We start from the raw sequence: 23192 nt of genomic DNA, 5'->3' as shown, positions 1-23192 counted from the left end.
TCTCACTGCGGCTGCGCTCAGCCCGGAGCAGCACCGCGCATGCTCCACACAGATAGGTGACTTCCGGGGCGCGTCCTGGCTCCAGTGACGAAGATAGGGCGTATTCATCCTCGCCCGGCATTGGGGGTAGTCTTACCCGCCATTATTTCATTACGTTCCTCAGGTTGCTAAATTGGTTCCGGCACTTTTCATACAGTTCGTTGTTTGTACCGAATGGGGCGGCCGCATCGGTGTTTTTCTCTCTGAACGGTCCCTGTTAACGGCTGTCATCTGTTTAGGGGGCGATATGCCACAGGGCGCCTGCGCGGCCGCCATCTTTCTCAGGTGCAGCAGAGCGCATGTGCGGCCGTCGTTCACCCGGAAGCCGGAAGAGAGAATCTTGTGAATTTCTCTCCTGGACTGAGAGTGAAGTTTCTTTGGAAACTCCTTTAGAAAGAGGAGGATTTACTCACAGGAACTTCAAACCAAACATCACATCATCATCATCACTCAATTCATCAGGACCTGAATATCATTGGGAGGTAAAATGGTTTGTCTGTTCTGTCCGTGGATAAAGATTTCAGAGTGACTGGGAAAATTTAAATGACCATTCCAGGGTAAATTTGAGACTAATTATACATCACATTGGGGAAGTTAAATAATTTGCTGTTGTACTCTTATGTATGCAGGTACATTTTGAAATTACCGAATTAGCATACTTGGCAGGTCAACTGGGCAAACTGCTGACCTTCTTAGTAGTGAGAGTTACTATCCGGGATTTTGTTAGGTTTGTTGTTCCTGTTGCATTTCATTCCGCTCATCGTGTTTACAAAGTAGGTATTCGTAGAACATAGAACATTACAGCGCAGTACAGGCCCTTCGGCCCTCGATGTTGCGCCGACCTGTGAATCCACTCTAAAGCCCATCTACACTATTCCGTTATCATCCATATGTCTATCCAATGACCATTTGAATGCCCTTAGTATTGGCGAGTCCACTACTGTTGCAGGCAGGGCATTCCACGCCCTTACTACTCTGAGTAAAGAACCTACCTCTGACATCTGTCCTATATCTATCTCCCCTCAATTTAAAGCTATGTCCCCTCGTGTGAGACATCACCATCTGAAGAAAAAGGCTCTCTCTGTCCACCCTATCCAATCCTCTGATCACCTTGTGTGCCTCAATTAAGTCACCTCTTAACCTTCTTCTCTCTAACGAAAACAGCTTCAAGTCCCTCAGCCTTTCCTCATAAGATCTTCCCTCCATACCAGGCAACATTCTGGTAAATCTCCTCTGCACCCTTTCCATTGCTTCCACATCCTTCCTATAATGCGGCGAGCAGAATTGCACACAATACTCCAAATGCGGCCGCCCCAGAGTTTTGTACAGCTGCAACATGACCTCATGGCTCTGAAACTCAATCCCTCTACCATTAAAAGCTAACACACCGTATGCCTTCTTAACAACCCTCTCAACCTAGGTGGCAACTTTCAGGGATCTATGTACATGGACACCGAGATCGCTCTGCTCATCCACACTGCCAAGAATTTTACCATTAGCCCAATACTCTGTCTTCCTGTTATTCCTTCCAAAATGAATCACCTCACACTTTTCTGCATTAAACTCCATTTGCCACCCCTCAGCTCAGTGCTGCAGGTTACCTATGTCCCTCTGTAACTTGTAACATCCTTCCACACGGTCCACAACTACACCGACTTTAGTGTCATCTGCAAATTTACTCACCCATCCTTCTACACCCTCCTCACAGGTCATTTATAAAAGTGACAAACAGCAGTGGCCCCAAAACAGATCCTGGTGGTACACCACTAGTAACTGGACTCCAGTCTGAAGAGTTCCCACCAACCACCATCCTTTGTCTTCTTCCAGCTAGCCAATTTCTAATCCAAACTGCTAAATCACCCTGAATCCCATGCCACCATATTTTCTGCAGTAGCCTACCATAGGGAACCTTCTCAAACGCTTTACTGAAATCCATGTATACCACATCAACTGCTTTTCCCTCATCCACCTGTTTGGTCACCTTCTCAAAGAACTTAATAAGGTTTGTGAGGCACGACCTACCCTTCACAAAACCTTGTTGACTATCTCTAATCAAATTATTCCTTTCCAGATGATTATACATCCAATCTCTTATAAACCTGAGATACCCTCAATTATGACTCCGGAGAGGAGTTTGATAATACAAAGGCTTTAATTACCAGAGAACCAGACAGCTGCCGAGAAGTGTGCTCACTGCACGCTGCCTACTGAACATAACCTTATATACAGCTTCCTGGGGGCGGAGGTGGAGTCCCCCAGGGTTCCAAACCCGGTCTTAAAGGGGCCTACGCATTAAAGGTACATGTGTATACAGATATCATTCATCACAATCACCCCCTGTTTAAAAAAATGCATAGTTCATCGGGGGTGAAGTGGAATGAAAAGTTCAGTCTTTTGGGTGGTCTGATTGCCCATGTCGACCTTCTCAGCTCCGGCGGTGGTGCGACAGATACGGTCGTCCTCGGTGGTGGTATATCCGGGAGCACGGTTGTCTGAGCCTTTTCCCGCGTTGGAGCAGGGGGGGTATCCGTGGTGTCTAGGGTGATTGGTGCCGGCGCCGGCTGGGGGAGGGGAGGGGGGCGCTGTCGGAGTCGACTGCTGGTGCTGGGAGGGGAGCATCGGTGGAAGGGGGGGCGAACCAGCGGGTGCCAGGTCTCGCAGGGAAACGGTGTCCTGCCTGCCATCGAGGTGCTCGACGTAGGCGTATTGAGGGTTTGCGTGTAGTAGTTGGACCCTCTCGACCAGTGGATCTGTCTTATGGCTCCTCGCGTGCCTCCGGAGTAGAACTGGCCCCGGAGTCGTCAGCCAACGTGGAAGCGAGACCCCAGAGGTGGACCTCCTGGGGAAGACAAACAAACGGTTGTGAGGGGTCTCTTTTGTGGCCGTACAGAGGAGCGAGTGTAATGGAGTGTAGGGCATCGGGTAGGACCTCCTGCCAGCAGGCGATTGGGAGACTTCTTGACCATAGGGCTAGAAGAACAGCCTTCCAAACTGTCACGTTCTCCCTCTCCACCTGCCCGTTTCCCCGCGGGTTATAGCTGGTCGTTCTGCTCGAGGCAATGCCCTTGTTTAGCAGATCTCGACGCAGCTCATCGCTCATGAACGATGTACCCCGGTCGCTGTGGATATAAGCGGGGAAACCAAACAGCATGAAGATGCTGTGCAGTCCCTTGATTACGGAGGCCGAGGTCATATCGGGGCGGGGGACAGCGAAGGGGAAGCGGGAGAATTAATTGATGACAGTGAGGAAATAACTGTTGCGGTTGGTGGAAGGGAAGGGCCCTTTGAAGTCCACGCTTAATCGCTCAAAGGGCCCAGAGACTCGGTGAGCCTTGTCTGGTCGATAAAAGTGCGGTCTGCACTTCGCACAGATCTGGCAAGCCATGGTCATGGCCTTGACCTCCTTGGTGGAGTAAGGCAGGCTGCGGGACTTGATGAAATGGGCAAGCCGGGTGACCCCCGGGTGGCAGAGGTCATCGTGGATGGCCCGCGGACGGTCTTTCTGCGCGTTGGCGCATCTGTGGCGGGGCAGGGCATCTGGGGACTCGTTGAGCTTTCCCGGATGATATGTAATATCGTACGTGTAGGTGGAGAGTTCGATCCTGCACCTCAGAATGTTATCATTCTTTATTTTGCCCCGTTATACGTTATCGAACATAAAGGCGACCGACCGTTGGTCGGTGACGAGGTCGAACCTCCTACTGGCTAGGTAGTGCCTCCAGTGCCGCACGGCCTCCACTATGGCTTGTGCCTCCTTCCCGACTGCAGAGTGTTGAATTTCCGAGGCGGTGAGCGTTCGGGAGAAGAACACTACAGGTCTGCCCGCCTGGTTGAGGGTAGCAGCCAGAGCGACGTCTGATGCGTCGCTTTCTACCTGGAAGGGAATAGTTTTGTCCACCGCGTGCATGGCGGCCTTGATGATATTGGCCTTGATACGACTGAAAGCTGACTGAGCATCAGCCGTCAGGGGAAAAACCGTGGTCTTAATGAGTGGATGGGCTTTGTCCGCATATCTGGGGACCCACTGGGCATAATGGGAAAAGAGCCCCAGGCAACGTTTGAGTGCCTTGAGGCTACGGGGGAGGGGAAGTTCCTTCAGGGGGCGCATACGGCCGGGGTCTGGCCCTAGGACCCCATTTTCCACGACATAGCCGAGGGTGGCTAGCCGGGTTGTGTGGAACACGCATTTCTCTTCATTGTCAGATTGAGGGCCCGGGCGGTCTGGAGGAACTTCCTCAGGTTTTCGTCATGGTCCTGCTGATCATGGCCACAGATGGTGACGTTGTCCAAGTACGAGTATGTAGCCCGTAAGCCGTACTGGTCCACCATTTGATCCATTGCCCTTTGTAAAACGGAGACTCCGTTTGTGACACCAAGAGGGACCCTGAGGAAGTGGAAGAGCCGACCGGCTGCTTCGAAGGCCGTATAGGGGTGGTCCTCTGGGCGGATAGGGAGTTGATGATCGGCCGATTTTAGGTCGACTGTGGAGAATACGCGATACTGGGCGATTTGGTTCACCATTTCTGCAATGCGGGGAAGTGGGTACGCATCGAGTTGCGTAATGCGGTTTATGGTCTGGCGGTAGTCCACCACCATACATTGTTTTTCTCCGGAGCGGACTACCAGTACTTGTGCCCTCCAAGAGCTGTTGCTAGCCTCTATGACCCCTTTTAGTAGCCGCTGAACCTCTGACTTGATGAAAGTCATGTCTTGGGAACTGTACCGTCGACTCCTGGTGGCGACGGGCTTACAGTCAGGGGTGAGGTCCGCGAAGAGGGGGGGGTTGCAACTGTGAATGTCGCCAGGCTACATACCGTGAGCAGGGGCAGGGGTCCGCCAAACTTCAGGGTCAGGCTTCGTTGGCTGCACTGAAAGTCCAGACCGAGCAGCAGGGCGGCGCAGAGGTGAGGGAGGGCATAAAGTTTAAAACGGGTGTATTTGGCGCCTTGGATAGCGAGGTTCGCGAAACAATACTCAGTGATTTGGACCGAATGAGACCCAGATGCGAGGGCGATAGTTTGGGAGGTGGGATTAGGTGCGCAGGGAGCAGCGTCTTACCGTGTCTGGATGGATAAAACTCTCCGTGCTCCCGGAGTCAAAAAGGCAGGGGGTGTCGCGGCCGTTGATTTGAACCTGCATCATTGAGTTTCGCAGGTGCTTTGGCCGAGATTGATAGAGCGTGATCGCTCCTAGTTGCGGGCAGTCAGAGTCCTCGGTTGAATCGGACTTGCAAAATGGCCGCCGCCGTCGGTCGCATGTTTTGAGTTTTGAAGATGGCTGCCGCCAAGATGGCCACCCCATGACTCACACGAGTCCTACGATGCGTCGGAAGTAGGCGTGTCTAGCCACCGCGCGGCCGCGTTGCGGGGCCTGTGGTCCCGGGAGTTCGATTTCTGGGTCCGATGAGACCTTTGGGCCCAGCCAGGCAGACCTTCGCGAAGTGCCCCTTCTTTCCGCATTCGCCGCAGATAGCGGAGCGGGCCGGGCAATGCTGGCGTGAGTGCTGGCCTGGCCCACAGAAATGGCATTGGGGCCCCCCGTTGTGAGCGGGTCGCCGCACGGCGCAGGCCTGAAGCGTGGCCGAGTCTGGAGGGGTTCGCAAGTTCCGCGGAGTACGTGCAGAGATTTTGGCGGGCCGCTTCCAGGGAAGAGGCGAGCGTTACCGTGCCTTGGAGTTCCTTCGCTCCGTCTTCTAGGAGCCACTGCCGGATGTACGTGGATCGGATACTGGACATGAAAGCATCACGAATATGGAAGTTCATGTGGACTTTTGCCGTCACCTCTTTATGGTCGCAGTTCCTGGCGAGCGCGTTTCCCCAGAGCCCTGGCAGCAGGGCGAGAGCAAATGTCTGCCGTTTCATACGTCGTAGCTTTCTCGATCACGGAGGATAGTGGGTGGCCCACCAGGGCATGTAGTAAGCTCAGCTTGCGAGGTCCGTCAACTTCAGTCTCTGAGGAATTCAGACAGGCCTCAAAGCACCGGAGCCAGTATTTAAAAATTTCAGTGGCTTCCGGCGACCGAGCGTCCAAATTGAGCTTCTATGGCTTTAGACCGCTGTCCATCTTGATGTAATCTGGTAATTAAATTGAGATACCCTCAATTACGACTCAGGAGAGGAGTTTGATAATACAAAGGCTTTAATTACCAGAAAACCAGACAGCTGCCGAGAAGTGTGCTCACTGCACGCTGCCTACTGAACGTAACCTTATATACAGCTTCCTGGGGGCGGAGCCGGAGTCCCCCAGGGTTCCAAACCCGGTCTTAAAGGGGCCTACGCATTAAAGGTACATGTGTATACAGATATCATTCATCACAAAACCTTTCCAAGACTTTGCCCACAACAGAAGTAAGGCTCACTAGTCTATAGTTACCGGGGTTGTCTCTACGCCTCTTCTTGAACAAGGGGACAACATTTGCTATCCACGAATCTTCTGCCACTATTCCTGCAGACAAAGATGACTTGAAGATCAAAGCCAAAGGCTCATAAATCTCCTCTCTAGCTTCCCAGAGAATCCTAGGATAAATCCCATCCGGCCCAGGGGACTTATCTATTTTCACACTTTCCAGAATTGTTAACATCTCCTCCTTATGAACCTCAAGCCTTTCTAGTCTAGTAGCTTGAATCTCAGTATTCTCCTCGACAACATTGTCTTTTTCCTGTGTGAATACTGCCGAAAATTATTCATTTAGCACCTCTCCTATCTCCTCGGACTCCACGCACAACTTCCCACTACTGTCCTTGACTGGCCCTACTCTTACCCTAGTCATTCTTTTATTCCTGACATATCTATAGAAAGCTTTATGGTTATCCTTGATCCTACCTGCCAAAGACTTCTCATGTCCCCTCCTGGCTCTTCTTAGCTCTCTCTTTAAGTCCTTCCTAGCTAACTTGTAACTCTCGAGCGTCCTAACTGAACGTTCATGTCTCTTCTTTACATAAGCCGTCTCCTTCCTCTTGACAAGTGTTTTGACTGCTTTAGTAAACCACGGTTCCCTCACTTGACCACTTCCTCCCTGCCTGACAGGTACATACATATCAAGGACACGCAGTAGCTGTTCCTTGAACAAGCTCCACATTTGAATTGTGCCCATCCCCTGCAGTTTTCCCCTCCATCCCATGCATCCTAAGTCTTGTCTCATCGCATCATAATTGCCTTTCCCCCAGATATAACTCTTGCCCTGCGGCATATACCTATCCCTTTCCAGCACTAAAGTAAACTTAATCGAATTGTGGTCACTGTCACCAAAGTGCTCACCTACCTCCAAATCTAACACCTGTCCTGGTTCATTACCTAGTACCAAATCCAATATGGCCTCGCCTCTCGTTGGCCTATCTACATACTGTGTCAGGAAACCCTCCTGCACACATTGGACAAAAACTGACCCATCTAAAGTACTTGAACTATAGCGTTTCTAGTCAATATTTGGAAAGTTAAAGTCCCCCATAACAACTACCCTGTTGCTTTCGCTCCTATCCAGAATCATCTTTGCAATCCTTTCCTCTACATCTCTGGAACTTTTTGGAGGCCTATAGAAAACCCCTAACAGGGTGACCTCTCCTTTCCTGTTTCTAACCTTAGCCCATACTACCTCAGTCGACGAGTCCTCATCAAACGCCCTTTCTTCCACCGTAATACTGTCCTTGACTAACAATGCCACCCCTCCCCCTCTTTTACCACCTTCCCTGAGCTTACTGAAATATCTAAACCCTGGCACCTGCAACAACCATTCCTGTTCCTGCTCTATCCATGTCTCCGAAATGGCCACAACATCGAAGTCCCAGGTACCAACCCATGCAGCAAGTTCACCCACCTTATTCTGGATGCTCCTGGCATTGAAGGAGACACACTTTAAACCAGCTTCCTGCCTGCTGGTACACTCCTGCAACTTTGAAACCTTACTCATGACCTCACTACTCTCAACCTCCTGTAAACTGGAGCTACAATTCAGGTTCCCAATCCCCTGCTGAACTAGTTTAAACCCTCCCGAAGAGCATTAGCAAATTTCTCCCCAGGATATTGGTACCCCTCTGGTCCAGGTGTAGACCATCCCGTTTGTGGAGGTCCCACCGACCCCAGAATGAGCCCCAATTATCCAGAAATCTGAAACCCTCCCTCCTGCACCATGCCTGTAGCCACGTGTTCAACTCCTCTCTCTCCCTATTCCTCGTCTCGCTTGCACGTGGCACGGGTAACAACCCAGAGATAATAACTCTGTTTGCCTTAGATCTAAGTTTCCACCCTAGCTCCCTGAATTCCTGCCTTACATCCCTATCCCTTTTCCTACCTATGTCGTTGGTACCTATGTGGACCACGACTTGGGGCTGCTCCCCCTCCCCCTTAAGGATCCCGAAAACACGATCCGAGACATCACGGACCCTGGCACCTGGGAGCCAACACAAATCACGAGTCTCTCTCGTTCCCACATAATCTCCTATCTATCCCCCTAACTATGGAATCTCCAATGACTAATGCTCTATTCCTCTCCCCCCTTCCGTTCTGAGCAACAGGGGCAGACTCTGTGCCAGAGACCTCTACCCCATGGCTTACCCCTGGTACGTCCCCGTCCGCCCCCAACAGTATCCAAAGCGGTATACTTGTTACTAAGGGGAACGACCACAGGGGATCCCTGTACTGACTGCTTCTTCCCAGCCCCTCTCACCATCACCCATCTATCTTTATTCTTTGGAGTATCTACATCCCTGAAGCTTCTATCTCTAACCACCTCTGTCTCCCGAATAATCCGAAGTTCATCCAGCTCCAGTTCCCTAACGTGGTTTCTGAGGAGCTGGAGATGAGTGCCCAGATGAAATCAGCAGGGACACTGACGGCATCCCTCACCTCAAACATTCTGCAGGAGGAACATTGCACTGCCTTCCCTGCCATCCCCTCTAGATAAAAAAAGAAAAAGAAAGAAAGTGCTTACCTGTTATTCACTCTACCCCTTAGTTTAAAGGAGGTGGAAGGGTGGGGTCACTACAAGTGTAGTGTCTAGGGTTTAGAAACTGCCCAACTTAAATACAGGTAAAAATAAAACACTTAACCAGCACCCACTGCGCCCCACATGAAAACAGCAATCAGCTGTTATGGGCCTGCGCAAACAATTTAAATCTTTACTACTTACCCAGCAGTCACTCAGTCCTCACTCCGACTGGGTTCAGCTGGAAACTCCCTACAGTAAGTTTTTTAAAAAAAATTACTTCCCTTCTCAGGAAGCACTCACTCAGTGAAGGTCCACTGCCCTCTGCTGGATGCTTGCCTTCACTTGAACAGCTATGGTCTCTTGCACAGGTATGCCTTCAAGTTACGGTGACCACAATGCATGTATGCAAATTTCCCCCGCAACAGCCAATCAGCAGCTCAACTCTACTGCCCTCTGCTGGATGCTTGCCTTCACTTGAACAGCTAGGGTCTCTTGCACAGGTACACCTTCAAGTTACAGTGACCACAATGCACGTATGTAAATTTCCCCCACAACAGCCAATCAGCAGCTCCGCTCTACTGCCCTCTGCAGATTGTGGTCTGTAGATTTTTAAGTTATATCAATTCAAATGTCTATCTAAATACTTTTTAAATGTTATGAGGGTTTGTCCCATTATTTCAGGCAGCATGTCACAGAACCTCACCACCCTCTAAACCTCCTAGTCCTTCACTAAATCTCTGCCCCCTTTTATATGTATCCCTTAATCAAAGGGAATCGGACCTTCCTATCCAATCTATTTAGATCCCTCAGAAATTTTTAAAAATATAAATTTATATTTTTTTCCAATTGAGGGGCAATTTAATTTTGCCAAGCCTCCTACCCTGCACATATTTGGGTGGTGGGGGTGAAACCCACACAGACAATGGGAGAATGTGCAAACTCCTTACAGACTGTGACCCGGGGCCAGGATTGAATCCGGGTCCCCAGCACGCAGGCACACAACCACTGTGCCACCATGATCCCCCAGAATTTTATACCTTTAGAATAATCTTTACTATTATCACAAGTAGGTTTACACTAACACTGCAATGAAGTTACTGTGAAAATCCCCGGAACCACACCCCAGCACCTATTCAGGTACACAGAGGGAGAAATCAGAATGTCCAATTCACCTAACAAGCACGTCTTTCGGGACTTGTGGGAGGGAACCCATACAGAGACTGGGAGAATGTGTAGACTCTGCGCAGACAGTGTCCCAAGTGGGAATTGAACCCCGGGACCCTGGCACTGTGAAGCAATAGTGCTAGCCACTGTGCTACCGTGCCGTCCATAAAACAGTTGAGCTCAATGTTCTCAGATTAAAGAAGCTGAAGCGCCCAACGTGGGTCTAACCCACGGCCCTGGGATTAAGACTCCCATGCTCTACCGACTGAGCTAGCCAGGCTGCTTTCCATAATTTCATTTTGGTCTCCCCTCAGCCTTTTCTGTTCCAAAGAAAACAGCCCCAGTTTATCCAAACTTTCCTCAGAGCAAACATTGTCAATTTCGGGTCAATGATCTTAAATCCGCTCTGTGCTCTCTCTGGTGCAATCTTCCTCTACAGGAATCTAGCTCTGGCCTAACTAGTCCTGTCCTGTCATTTATCATGTAATCCTTTGCCTTGTTTTCCCTCCAGCTTTCTTCCTCACTATCAAGTGTTCAATTATTTTTGTGTCACAGGTAAACTTCATCCACGTGTTCCTACATTTACTTTCAAATCAGTGATGTCACCAGGAGTGAAGGGCCCAGTACTGATTCCTTTGAAACCGGCACTGGAAACAGCCCTTTGATTTTCTCTATTCTTTATGGGGTGTGAGTGTCTGGGTTGCCCATTCCTAATTGCCCTTAAACTGAGTGGCTTGCTGGGCAATTCAGAATTAACCACATTTCAGTGAGTTGGCCAAATCAGGTAACGCCGGTGCAGACTCGATGGGCCGAATGGTCTCCTTCTGCACTGTAGATTCTATGATTAATTCCGACCTTGGATCACTGTCTCTGTGGAGTTTGCCTGCGTCTGCATAGATTTCCTTTCTGGGTGCTCTGGTTTCCTCCCACAGTCCAAAAATGTGCAGATTAGGTGGATTGGCTGTGCTAAATTGTCCCCTGGAGGTGTTCCGTGGATAGGGTGGGGAATTCGCCATGGTAGCGTGCTCTTTCAGAGGGTTGCCACAGACTCGATGGGCCGAATGGCCTCCTTCTACACTGAGGGGATTCTATGATTCTCCATTGGACCCAATGATATATTCACTCACACACTGCAGCCTGACTCTTATGGGAACAGACACTGTGTTTGTTTCTCTCCAAGTGAGTGAATCCTTTGCTGTTTCTCCTCTGGGCCCCATCTCCACTATTATTGTCTGATTGTCCCACTGAGACTCCCACTGTTATTATTGGACAATCAGCGCACAGTCTGAGCCTGTGGCCGCTCTCACCATCTGTAACCGTCACAATGCCTGGGTGATTGACGGCAGCTCTGGACCAATAGAAGGTGGAGGGGCAGGACTGGAGGACCGACCGAGAGCACTGGTCCTCCAACCAATGAATGAGGGGTGGGGCCCGCTGTGATTGAAGCATGCGCAGTGTGGGTAATGGAGATGCAGAAGGGCTGTGTCTTCAGATCCGAAATCGGTGAGAGGCGATTAACAATATGGAGGGAGCGAGAGATCGTGGGGGTGGGCGGAAACGTTGTGTAAAGCTGTTGTAAGCCGCAAACCTCGGAAAAGAGTTGAAGATTGTTTATAAATATGAGAAATGCCAATAAAAAGTTTTTTTTTTTTTAAAAAGGAAAAGAGTTTCCGGTACCCAGTTTGTACTGAGCGGAGCTACGGCTCCTCATGTTCGGCTCGGGTTAACGGCCGCCATCTTTATTGGATGTGCATCAGGGCACATGCGCGTTTGTCATCTTTGTCGGGGGCGATGTTTCAGTGAGTGGGAGGAGCTTGTTCCTCATTGTTCAGAATGGAGACAACTTGTCCATCAAACTGCCTCACCCTTTGAGTCCCAATGTCTTATTGATGATGCAAAGCGGTGGCAGAGATGGAAAGGAAGCCAATCCTGGTCTCCGGATGTCACTGTCTCATTGGACGTCCTGCCCCATGTGTCGAAAGCTCTGAGGCTCTGTTCAGCCACACAAAGACCCAGGGCAGAAACTCACAACCGTGAGTCAACATCACCCTAAAATCAGGGGACTGCTGATGATAAGAGGGACAGTGTGCAGCGGTGAGGGGGAGGGCATGAGCGGTCATCCTGGACCAGGGAGCAGGAGGAGAGAATGTGGTGAATTTCTATCCTGGACTGATAGTGATTAATTTGGAAACTCCTTTTACAGGGGATTAGTCGGGGTGGATTTACACAGTAAATTCAAACCGGGAGAAATATTTATCTTTCCAGAATTTTATTTCTGGACTGACAGTGATGCCTTTGTAAACTTCTTTCACAGGGGCTTAGAAAGGGATTCGCAGACAGGAAACTCACAACCTATCCTCACATCAAATTCTGACAGCACCATTCGAGTTATCAGGACCTGGAGGTTATCAACCTTTGTGTGTAAGCATTGAGTTCAGATCATTACCACTCACTGTGTAAAATTTCTTCCTCATATCCCCCCTGTAGATCTTGCTCATAATCTTAAATCTGTGTCCCATAATCCTTTTACAATCTACTGATGGGAACAGATTTCTTTATCCTTTGCCGGGTTTGCTGTGGTCGTTTCCGGTGCCTGGGTCGTGCTGGGTGGTTCGTCCAGATTTCACTCCATTTTTCTGTGTTTATAGTGGCCGAATGGGCTTGTACCAGTCCATTTTTGGATCCAGTTCACAATTGAATTTCGCTCCAAGAATTAATTGATGTGTATCCCGGTCTGAGATAGGTCCCAACAATTTAATTTTAAAATGACACATCGTCCCAGTTAGGGGCATAGACATTCACCAGCACCACCAATGTACCCGCTGACCACCATGTATCTCCCATTAGTGTCCGCAATGACCCTAGTGACCCCTTTATTGATTAAAATTGCAGCATATCGAGCCCTTCCGTCAAAGCCCGAGTGAAACACTTGGCTCACCCCTCCGCATCTGGTCGGATCTCTAACCCGCAAGTGAGTCTCCTGCAAGAACACCACACCAGCATTTAGAATCTTCAGGTGAGTGAAAACCCTTGACCTTCACTGGTTCACCCAATTCCTTTACGGTCCAGGTGACCAGCCCTGAATTAGGGGATCACCCCCCCGCCCCTCCCATCACGGTAGCATTGTGGATAGCACAATTGCTTCACAGCTCCAGGGTCCCAGGTTCGATTCCGGCACTGTCTGTGCGGAGTCTGCACATCCTCCCCGTGGGTTTCCTCCGGGTGCTCCGGTTTCCTCCCACAGTCCAAAGATGTGCAGGTTAGGTGGATTGGCCATGCTAAATTGCCCTTAGTGTCCAAAATTGTCCTTAGTGTTGGGTGGGGTTACTGGGTTGTGGGGATAGGGTGGAGGTGTTGACCTTGGGTAGGGTGCTCTTTCCAAAAGCCGGTGCAGACTCGATGGGCTGAATGGCCTCCTTCTGCACTGTAAAATTCTATGAAAATCACGGAATCAGCCATTTCCACTGTGAAGGACTATCCAGCAAATCTTCAAAAAGTACAGGCATAGGGTCCACCCAAGATGACCGCCATACCCCTAGCCTCAGAGTAAATCAAAAACAGTTCTATAGTCATCATCAGTGAGCTACCACATTCCCCCCCATGCCCCCATTTCCCACCAACGCCCCACCTAGACACACAAATTGAAATCAAACCCACTCCCCAGGCTCTGACCCAGAAGCTAAGCTTGCCGAACCAGCCAAAACTGGTTCACCGGCTGCAGCTTTACCCACCCCCCTTCTCACTCCCATTCACCAGCTTACTGCTGCCGGGGCAGCTCTCTTAGGACACCAAGAAAAGCAAAACAACAATATTACCCACTTCGAGGGTAAAACATATTTCGGAATGCAGTCCCTTACTAGATCTAGTTTCCAACGGGCCCGTCTCTCTCTCTCCTCTCTCTCTCTCCTATAAGTGCCCCATAAGTGGAAAAAAATAATTGGGTACTCGAGATTTATTTTAAAAAAGAAAATCTTTTCCTACGGACAGAACAGACAAACATTTTGTCTTCCACATTCACAGGCCAATGATATTCAGGTCCTGATGAATGGAGTGACTTAAGTCTTGATGTGAAGTTTGATTTGAGTTTCCATCTGGTTAACCGAGGACCGGGGTTTGATCCCGGCCCGGGTCACTGCCCGTACGGAGTTTGCACATTCTCCCCGTGTCTGTGTGGGACTCACCCCCCAATCCAAAAAGATGTTCAGGTCGATGAATTGGCCTCGCAAAGATTACGCCTCAATTGGGGGAAAAATATTGGGTACTCTTTTTAAAAAAAAAAAAAACTTTTAATTAAAAATAAACAAAAGACATCACTGTCAATCCAGGGTAGAAATTCTAAACAGACAATTCTAGTTTCTCTTGAACATTTGTTCCTCTCTTGTTCCCCCAAAGCTGTAAATCCCCGTCCCACACACTCTCCCTCCTCCCTGGGCTGAAATCCAAACCCATCTCACCATCTGCACCATTTCTTTCCTCCACTCCCAGTTTTCTCCCTCCCTCTCCTCTGCCTGGGTTCAGTTCTCCAGCTCCTGTCTGCAGACTGACAATAAAATCAATGGGTGTTATTGGGGGGTTTGGGGCCTCCACCGGGTGTTTGTGAATTCTTCCCTCCCGCCTGCCAGGGTTTCCTTCCTTGCCAGAGATCAGAGTCCTCATTGATGCTTTGAGCCCAACCTGGAACCACGCTAAATTGCCCCTTAATTGGGGAAAAGAATTACATGAAGGTTAGCGGCTGCACAAAGTGTTTCCATCTCCTCCCACCCATCTCCTTAACAGGTTGACGCATTTATTTGACTGACTAAAAGGATGGTCTCTGGCAGCACAGTGGTTAGCACTGCTGCCTCACAACACCAAGGACCCGGTTCGATCCTGGCCCCAGGTCACTGTCTGTGCGGAGTTTGCACATTCTCCCCGTGTTTGTGTGGGTCTCAGCTCCACAACCCAAAGATGTGCAGGGTAGGTGGAATGGCGACGCTAAATTGCACCTTAATTGCAAAAAAAAAATTGGTTATTCTAAATTTATTTCAAAAAAGGCTTGTCTCTTTCCTCATGTTCACAATTAAAGGGGTGGGTTCCCCAGGAGATGGCTGGCATTTCAGGGCAATTAAATTAATAATGGACAGGGATATGTCCAGTGTTGTTACATGGTACAGATTAGATATATTATTTACCGTTGTGTAATAAAGTAAATGTAATATTTTTCACTTTGTAATATAAGACTGTAGCTACGTTATAGATTTCCAGTCGTCTCTTCCCTCAGGGAGTTGTTAGTCTTTGGATTTCTCTTCCATAGGGACCAGTTGTATCTGGGGGTCATTGAATATATTGAAGCACAAGTTTGACAGATATTTTATTGACAATGGAGTTAAGGGTTATGGGGAACAGGTAGGAAAATAGAGAGAAAGCTGAGATGAGGAGGGATTTCTTCACTCGAGGATGTGATGAAGCTTTGGAATTCTCTACCCCAGAGGAATGTGCAGCCTCAGTCATCAGGTATGTTCAAGACAAATATTAATAGGTTTCTAGATATTGAAGAGATCGAGGGATATGGGGATCGTGTGGGAAAATGGTGCTGAAGTAGATCGGCCAAGGATCTCAATGAATGGTTGAGTAGACTTGGTGGGCCGAATGGCCTACTCTTGCTCCTATTATAATCTCTGTGTCCTGGTCAGGAAGCAGTGAGCTGAGCTCTGATCTGTCAATCAACATGAATCAGCACCTTCAGGAGAATTGGGAGGGTGAATATTAGATACAGCAGAGTGAGAATGGAGTGAGATTGTGCGGGATGGAGATTTACAGCTTTTGGAGAACAATAGAGGAAATTACATTTCATACGAACTAGAATTGTCTGTTCTGAGTTTCTATCCTGTACTAACAATGATGACTTTTGCTAATTGTTTTCAAAGGATATTGGAAGAGGAGGAATTATAGACCGAAATCTCAAAGGTCACGTCTCGATGTGACAAACTCAATCGATTCCTCCTGAACTGAATATCCTTGGCGAGAAGGCAAAATATTTGTCCGATCTGTTGGCTTCAAAAGATTTTAAACGTGAGTGTGACTGGAAAAGCACCGAGACCCACACAACACACACCCGAGTGAGAGTGTTCCATTGAACTGACTGTGGAAAGAGCTTTAACTAGTTACACAGCCTGAAAAAACATCGCACCATTCACAGTGAGGAGAGACAGTGCACATGTTCTGTGTGTGGACAAGGCTTCCACTGATTGTCCAATCTGGAGAGACACCAGGAGACCCAAAACATGGAGAAACCGTGGAAATGTGGGGACTGTGGGAAGGGATTCAGAGTCCCATCTCGGCTGGAGTCTCATCGACGCAGTCACACTGGGGAGAGGCCGTTCACCTGCTCTGTGTGTGGGAAGGGCTTTGCTCAGTTATCCACCCACCAGTCACACCAGCGAGTTCACACTGAAGAGAGGCCATTCACCTGCTCTCAGTGTGGGAAGGGATTCAGTGATTCAGCCGCCCTGCAGAGACATCAGCGAATTCACACTGGCGAGCGGCCGTTCATCTGTTCTGTGTGTGGGAAGGGATTCAGTGATTCATCCAACCTGCGGGAACATCAACGAATTCACACTGGGGAGAGGCCATTCACCTGCTCCCTCTGTGGGAAGGGATTCACACATTCATCCAATCTGCAGAAACATCAGCGAGTTCACACTGGGGTGAGACCATTCACCTGCTCCCTCTGTGGGAAGGGATTCACACAATTATCCAGCATGCAGAAACATCAGCGAGTTCACACTGGGGAGAGGCCATTCACCTGCTGTCAGTGTGGGAAGGGATTCACACAGTTATCCAGTCTGCAGAGACATCAGCGAGTTCACACTGGGGAGAAGCCATTCACCTGCTCCCTCTGTGGGAATGGATTCACACAGTTATCCATCCTGCAGACACACCAGCGAGTTCACACTGGGGAGAGGCCATTCACCTGCTCTTAGTGTGGGAAGGGATGACATAGAAAATAGGAGCAGGAAGAGGCCATTTGTCCCTTCGCGCCTGCTCTGCCATTCATTATGATCATGGCTTATCATCCAACTCTTTTCACAGCAACTTCATTGCAGTGTGAATGCAAACCTACTTGTGACAATAAAGATTATTCTTCTTAAGATGTGCAGCGTAGGTGAAATGGCCACGCTAAATTGCCCCTTAATTGGAAAAAAGAATTGGGTATTTTAAATTTTTTTTAAAATCATTAATCTGTCTTCTGAACATCTGGGCTCCTAGCACCGATCCCTGCAGTACCCCACTAGTCAGTGCCTGCCACTTTGAAAAAGACCATTAATTCCTACTCTTTGTTTCCTGTCTGCCAACCAGTTTCTTGTCCATCTCAATGCACTACCCGTAATCCCGTGTGCTTTAATTTTACACACTAATCTCTTGTGAGTGATTTTGTCAAAAGCCACCTGAAAGTCCAAATATACCACATCCACTTGCTCCCCCTTGTCAACTCTACCAGTTACACCCTCGAAGAATTCCAGTCAATTTCGTCAAGCATGATTTCCCCTTCATAAATCCATGCTGACTCTGTCCGATCCTGCCACTGGTTTCTAAGTGCTTTGCTATAAAATCTTTGATAATGGATTCTAGAATTTTTCCCACTGTTGATGTCAGGCTTACTGATCTATAATTCCCTGTTTTCTCTCTCATTTTAAATAGTGGTGTTACATAAGCCACCCTCCAATCTGCAGGAACTGCTTCAGAGTCTATAGAAGGTGACCACCAATGCATCCATTATTTCTAGAGCCACTTCCCTCAGTACTTTGGGATGCAGATTATCAGGCCCTGGGGATTTATCGGCCTTCAATCCCATAAATTTCCCCAACACCATTTCTTTACTAATATTGATCTCCTTCAGTTCCTCCCTCTCACTAAATCCTGCGTTCCCCAACATTTCTGGTATCTGATTTGTGCCCTCATTTGTGAAGACAGAACCAAATTATGTATTTATTTGCTCACCCATTTCTTTGTCCCCTATTATACATTCCACTGTTTCTGGCTGAAAGGAACCTAAATGTGTCTTCACCAATCTTTTTCTCTTCATGTACCCATAGGAACTTTTACAATCAGCCTAATTTCCTGTATTCGGCCATTCCCAACATCACCACTGCAGCTTGGGGGTCTCTTTACTAATTTATTTTCCCCTTAGTGTTTCTGAGCTCTACCCATACAGATTCCACATTGTCGGAGCTAATATCCTTCCTCACTATTGCATTAATTTCTTCTTTAACCAGCACTGCCTCACCACTTCCTTTTCCTTTTTGTCTGTCCTTCCTAAATACTGAATATATTCAGTTCCCATCCCTGGTCATCCTGCAGCCATGTCTTCATAACCCTGATTATCTCACACCCGTTTATGTCTATTTGCGCGATTCACTCGGTTATGCCATCTGCAGTCACACCAGGGAGTTCATACTGGGGAGAGGCCGTTCACCTGCTCTCAATGTGCAAAGGGATTTTGTAATTCATCGCACTCCCTGAGACACCAACAAGTTCACAACTGATTACAGGGATTGGATTCTGCTGTTATTTTTTCTGTTCTCAATTACATCCAGGACTGCAGTTTGTTCATTCTGTTGGTCAATGGGGGTGGTCAGAGGGTTTCTTTCTGCTGGACTGGCCGGTCTCACAACTTCGCCTCTAGTGGGCTGATTCTCTCTGAGCCTTCTTGCGAATATCTGGTTGCACATTTCATAGATCATAGAATTTACAGTGCAGAAGGAGGCCATTCGGCCCATCGAGTCGAGTCTGCACCGGCTCTTGGAAAGAGCACCCTACCCAAGGTCCACAGCTCCACCCTATCCCCATAACCCAGTAACCCCACCCAACTCTAAGGGCAATTTTGGACACTATGGGCAATTTAGTATGACCAATCCACCTAACCCGCACATCTTTGGACTGTGGGAGGAAACCCGAGCACCCGGAGGAAACCCACGCACACACTGGGAGGATGTGCAGACTCCGCACAGACAGTGACCCAAGTCAGGAATCGAACCTGGGACCCTGGAGCTGTAAAATAATTGTGCTAACCATAATGCTACCGTGCTGCCCTTTCACAAGGGGTGAAAGAGGGTTTGGAGGTTGGAAGATGTTTCATTGCCATTTCTGTTTAGAAACCCCAAAAAGCATGCCACATTGCCATGACGATGGGCTATGGTGCTTACATGGTTCTTTTTTTTTTAATGTAGAGTACCCAATTCATTTTTTCCAATTAAGGGGCAATTTAGCGTGGCCAATCCACCTAGCCTGCACATCTTTGGGTTGTAGGGGTGAACCCACGCAAATACGAGGAGAATGTGCAAACTCCACACGGACAATGACCCAGAGCTGGGATTGAACCTGGGACCTCGGCTCCGTGAGGCAGCAGGGCTAACCCACTGCGCCACCGTGATGCCCGATGGTTCTTTTGTTTAAGTTATCTTGATGCTTCTCACAGAATATCAGGGTCTGAGGGGCATGTTGTCTGAGGTGCACTGGGAAACTACATTAAATAGTATGGTGGGAGACAGGCAATCACTAATATTTAAGGAATTATTACAGATTTACACGGGGATCGGTTAGCTCAGTTGGCTGGATGGCTGGTTTGTGCTGAGTGACACCAACAGCACACGTTAAATTCCCATACCGGCTGAGATTATCCATGGTCGGTGTCAGTATTTATATTCCACATGATCCTCCACCCACCCCTCTATATTTCCCCCATCAGCATCTCCTATTCTTTCTCCCTCATGTATGTATCTAGGTTTCCGTTCAATGTATTCATGCAGTTCACCTCAACCACTCGCTGTGGAGTGAGTTCCACATTCTCACCACTCGCTGGGTAAAGAGGTTTCTGCTGAAATTCTTATTGGATTATTGAATCCCTTCATAATCTTAAAGATAACATCAGGTCACCCATCAGTCTTCTCTTTTCCAGAAAAAAGCAGCCCCAGCCTTTCCTGAGTGTTAAATGCTCTCAGTTCTGTATATTTTGAATCTTGCACTTTATCCAATGCCTTTATTTCCTTTTTCTAAATGGAGATCACCAATGTTGACAGTGCTCCCAGTGTAGTCTAACCCTGGTTCTAAACAAGTTGAACATTTCGTCCGTGCTTGTCAATTCTATCCCTCTAGAATGGAACCCTATAGATGAACCCCACACTTTAGGAAGGATGTGAAGTTCTTAGAGGGGGTAGAGGACATTTACAATAAAAATAATGTCACAAGTAGGCTTACATTAACGCTCCATTGAAGTTACTGTGAAAATCCCCTAGTTGCCACACTCCGGAGCCTGTTCTGGTTCACCGAGAGAGAATTCAGAATGTCCAATTCACCTAACCACATCTTTCGGGACTTGTGGGAGAAAATTGGAGCACCCAGAGGAAACTCACCCAAACACAGGGACACTCAGACTCCGCACAGACAGTGACCCAAACCGGGAATCGAACCTGTGTAGAGGCCAGGTATTTCTAATACAACTAGTATAGGTAAAAGATAGCTGTTTAAACATAAATATTTAGCCCCAGTTTTAAATACCCATTTAAAAATGAAAATTTTCAGCACCCATAACCTCAGGTCATCTCAAAACATATAGCTTCAATAGATACATGAAACAGCATAATTCCATCATAGATTAAAACAGCACAGTTGCAAGACAGTTTGACACTATACTTGTGCTGCTGTCAAGGACAAGGGCTGAATTCCATGGCAACGAGGTGGCAGGAGTCCAGTAACTAAAGCTCTATTGTTCTCTTTTCAGGCCATTAGTGATTACAGCGTGAACCACATTCCATAGCTTATAAGGCCGAAACATTTTAATGGATAAAACATTGAATCAAATATATATTTGATTCCAGCTTTCTCGACATGAAGTCTCCATTGTTACATTAGCCAAGCTAGCTTAATTAGATGATTAGATGATTTAAGACAGATATGGAAGGGTATAACTGAAAAGTTTCCCCCCGCCATTTTAGTCTGTCTGTCTGTTCATCTGAATTTTGTAGTGATGTCGTGTTTTAGTGTGTTTCTGTAGTAGTGTTTAGTGTGTTTTTGGAGTGTAGTTTTGGAGAGTGTTTTTGAAGTCTTGACGTCGTTTAGTTTTAGTTTAGCTCTCTCTCTCTTTTTCATGCTTCATTTCCAGACTTTGACCTTTTAAAAGTTACTTTTGAGCTGTCTGCCTAAGCAAGAAGATAATGTCTTGATTCTCTGAAAGCTTCAAATTGTCTACGAATTGCCTTTTAAATTACTTTCAAATTGTAATCAATAGAAGAAAAAAAAACAATTCTTTTTGGCACCTGAGAAGTTTTAACTTAAATTTCTGCTGAGTCCCAGTAATCGCAAAGTGTTACTGGTAACCGAATTGTAGGAATAATATAAATTCCTTCAACTTTACACAGTCGAATAAAAGTAGGAATCTAACAACTTGTCGTAGTTCAGCAGGATAAGATCCTTCAAATAAGAATCTTTCAACCTGGGACCCTGGAACTGTCAAGCAACAGTGCTAACCATTGTGCTAGAATGGCACCAGAGATGAGGGACTCCAGTTACTTGGAGTGACTGGAGCAGCTGAATTTCTCTCCTGAGATCACAGCATCTGGAGGGTGAGGAATGGGGCCATTCAGCCCTTTGAGACCGTGTCGGCTCCCTGTGGAGGAAGCCAGTCTGTCCATTGCCCCGTTCGTTCCCCAAATCCCTGTGGGTTTATTTCTCTCAGTGCCTGTCCAATTTCCGATTGAAATTCTTCCGTCATCTCTGCATCTCCTACCCTCATAGGCAGTAGGTTCCAGGTTGTTACCACTCGTTGTACATGGACATAAGGCTCCTAGAGCACATGAGTCTATTTGGCCCATTTTCCCTGTGCCAGCTCTTCGTGCAACGACCCATTTAATCCCAGAGTTCGACTATTTTGTTTTCTTTTTCAGAATTCTTCAAATTCCCTTTTGGAAGTTACAGTCCAATGAGATTCCAGCACCATTTATAGACAGTGCATTCCAAATCACAACAACTCGCTGTGTTTTACAACAAATAATTGTGGTTATGGTGTATCTGGAGGTTCACAGAGTATTCAAAATGGTGTCAATGACGTGGTTATTACACAAAATTAAGACTCAATCTTTATCAATGATTCTGGTGAGGACACCGAGTGGAATATATCCGAGTTTGCAGACTAGAGCAATTAGAACAAATGTACATTTCTATTAACCCTCTCACTACCACTGGACCTCCTAAAGTGTTTTCAATCCGATGATAGTAATAACCTTTATTGTCACAAATAGGCTTACATTACCTAACAGCACATCTTTCAGGACTAGTTGGAGGAAAGCGGAGCACCCGGAGGAAACCCACGCAGACACGGAGAACGTGCAGACTTGGCACAGTGACCCAAGCCGGGAATCCAATCTGGGGCCCTGGCGCTGTGGAGCCACAGTGCTAACCACTGTGCTACCATGCTGCCCAGTGGAGTACTTTTGAAACATATTCACTGTTGTAATGTAGGAAGCTGTAAGTACGCATGTGTAATCACATTTAATTTTAAAATTGTTATTTTCATAGTGTATTCACTGTCATTAGTAACATGGTCAAGGAAGCCCTTTTATACCTCAAACATGTGGCTCCCTGCAGCCATTTCACCTTCTGTACCTTTTCTATATTAACTATGTATTGATTTCATCGCAAATAACAGCAATTAAATTAATGATTATTCAGTAGTGAACATTGATTATCATTAGTGAATTGGTGTGTTAGGTAATTATTTTGTCAAGACTAGATCTTTATTTTTAAAAATAACACGATCAACGAAAATGTTTCCAGAAACTGCAGAGCTATCAGAATTTGTTTGAAAAAATAAATTCCTTGTAATTTTGAGAAGTTACTAGACATCATATTCTGCCGAGACTATGTGGGCTAGGCAGTGGCATAATGGTATTGTTACTGGGCAAGTAATCCAGAGACCCAGGTTAATGCTCTGGGTGGGGATCTGGGATTGAATCTGCCTGACAGATAATGAAATTGAATAAAAGTCTCAAATTAAAAGTCTCATGATGGTTAGAAAACCCCGTCTGGGTCA

At 47.5% G+C, this 23192-nt stretch overlaps 1 long non-coding RNA gene and 1 other non-coding gene across 3 annotated transcripts; one reads left to right on the top strand and one right to left on the bottom strand.

The window, feature by feature from the left end:
- The first annotated feature begins 295 nt into the window (after positions 1 to 295).
- On the top strand, positions 296 to 22838 carry LOC140418306 (uncharacterized). Of its 2 annotated transcripts, XR_011944920.1 has the most exons (5): positions 296 to 521; positions 12441 to 12547; positions 13019 to 13142; positions 16033 to 16177; positions 22402 to 22838. It is a non-coding gene; the product is annotated as an uncharacterized lncRNA (long non-coding RNA). The 2 variants fall into 2 exon arrangements; XR_011944921.1 differs by lacking the exon at positions 16033 to 16177 and having other exon boundaries at positions 297 to 521.
- Positions 10336 to 10406, bottom strand: trnak-cuu (transfer RNA lysine (anticodon CUU)). Its single transcript has one exon. It is a non-coding gene; the product is annotated as a tRNA-Lys (tRNA).
- Positions 22839 to 23192: the final 354 nt, after the last annotated feature.

Source organism: Scyliorhinus torazame, chromosome 5 (assembly GCF_047496885.1).
Source record: "Scyliorhinus torazame isolate Kashiwa2021f chromosome 5, sScyTor2.1, whole genome shotgun sequence".
NCBI classification, from domain to species: Eukaryota; Metazoa; Chordata; class Chondrichthyes; order Carcharhiniformes; family Scyliorhinidae; genus Scyliorhinus; species Scyliorhinus torazame.
Note: the sequence above shows the minus strand (reverse complement) of the source record. Positions and strands in the feature narration are given on the sequence as shown.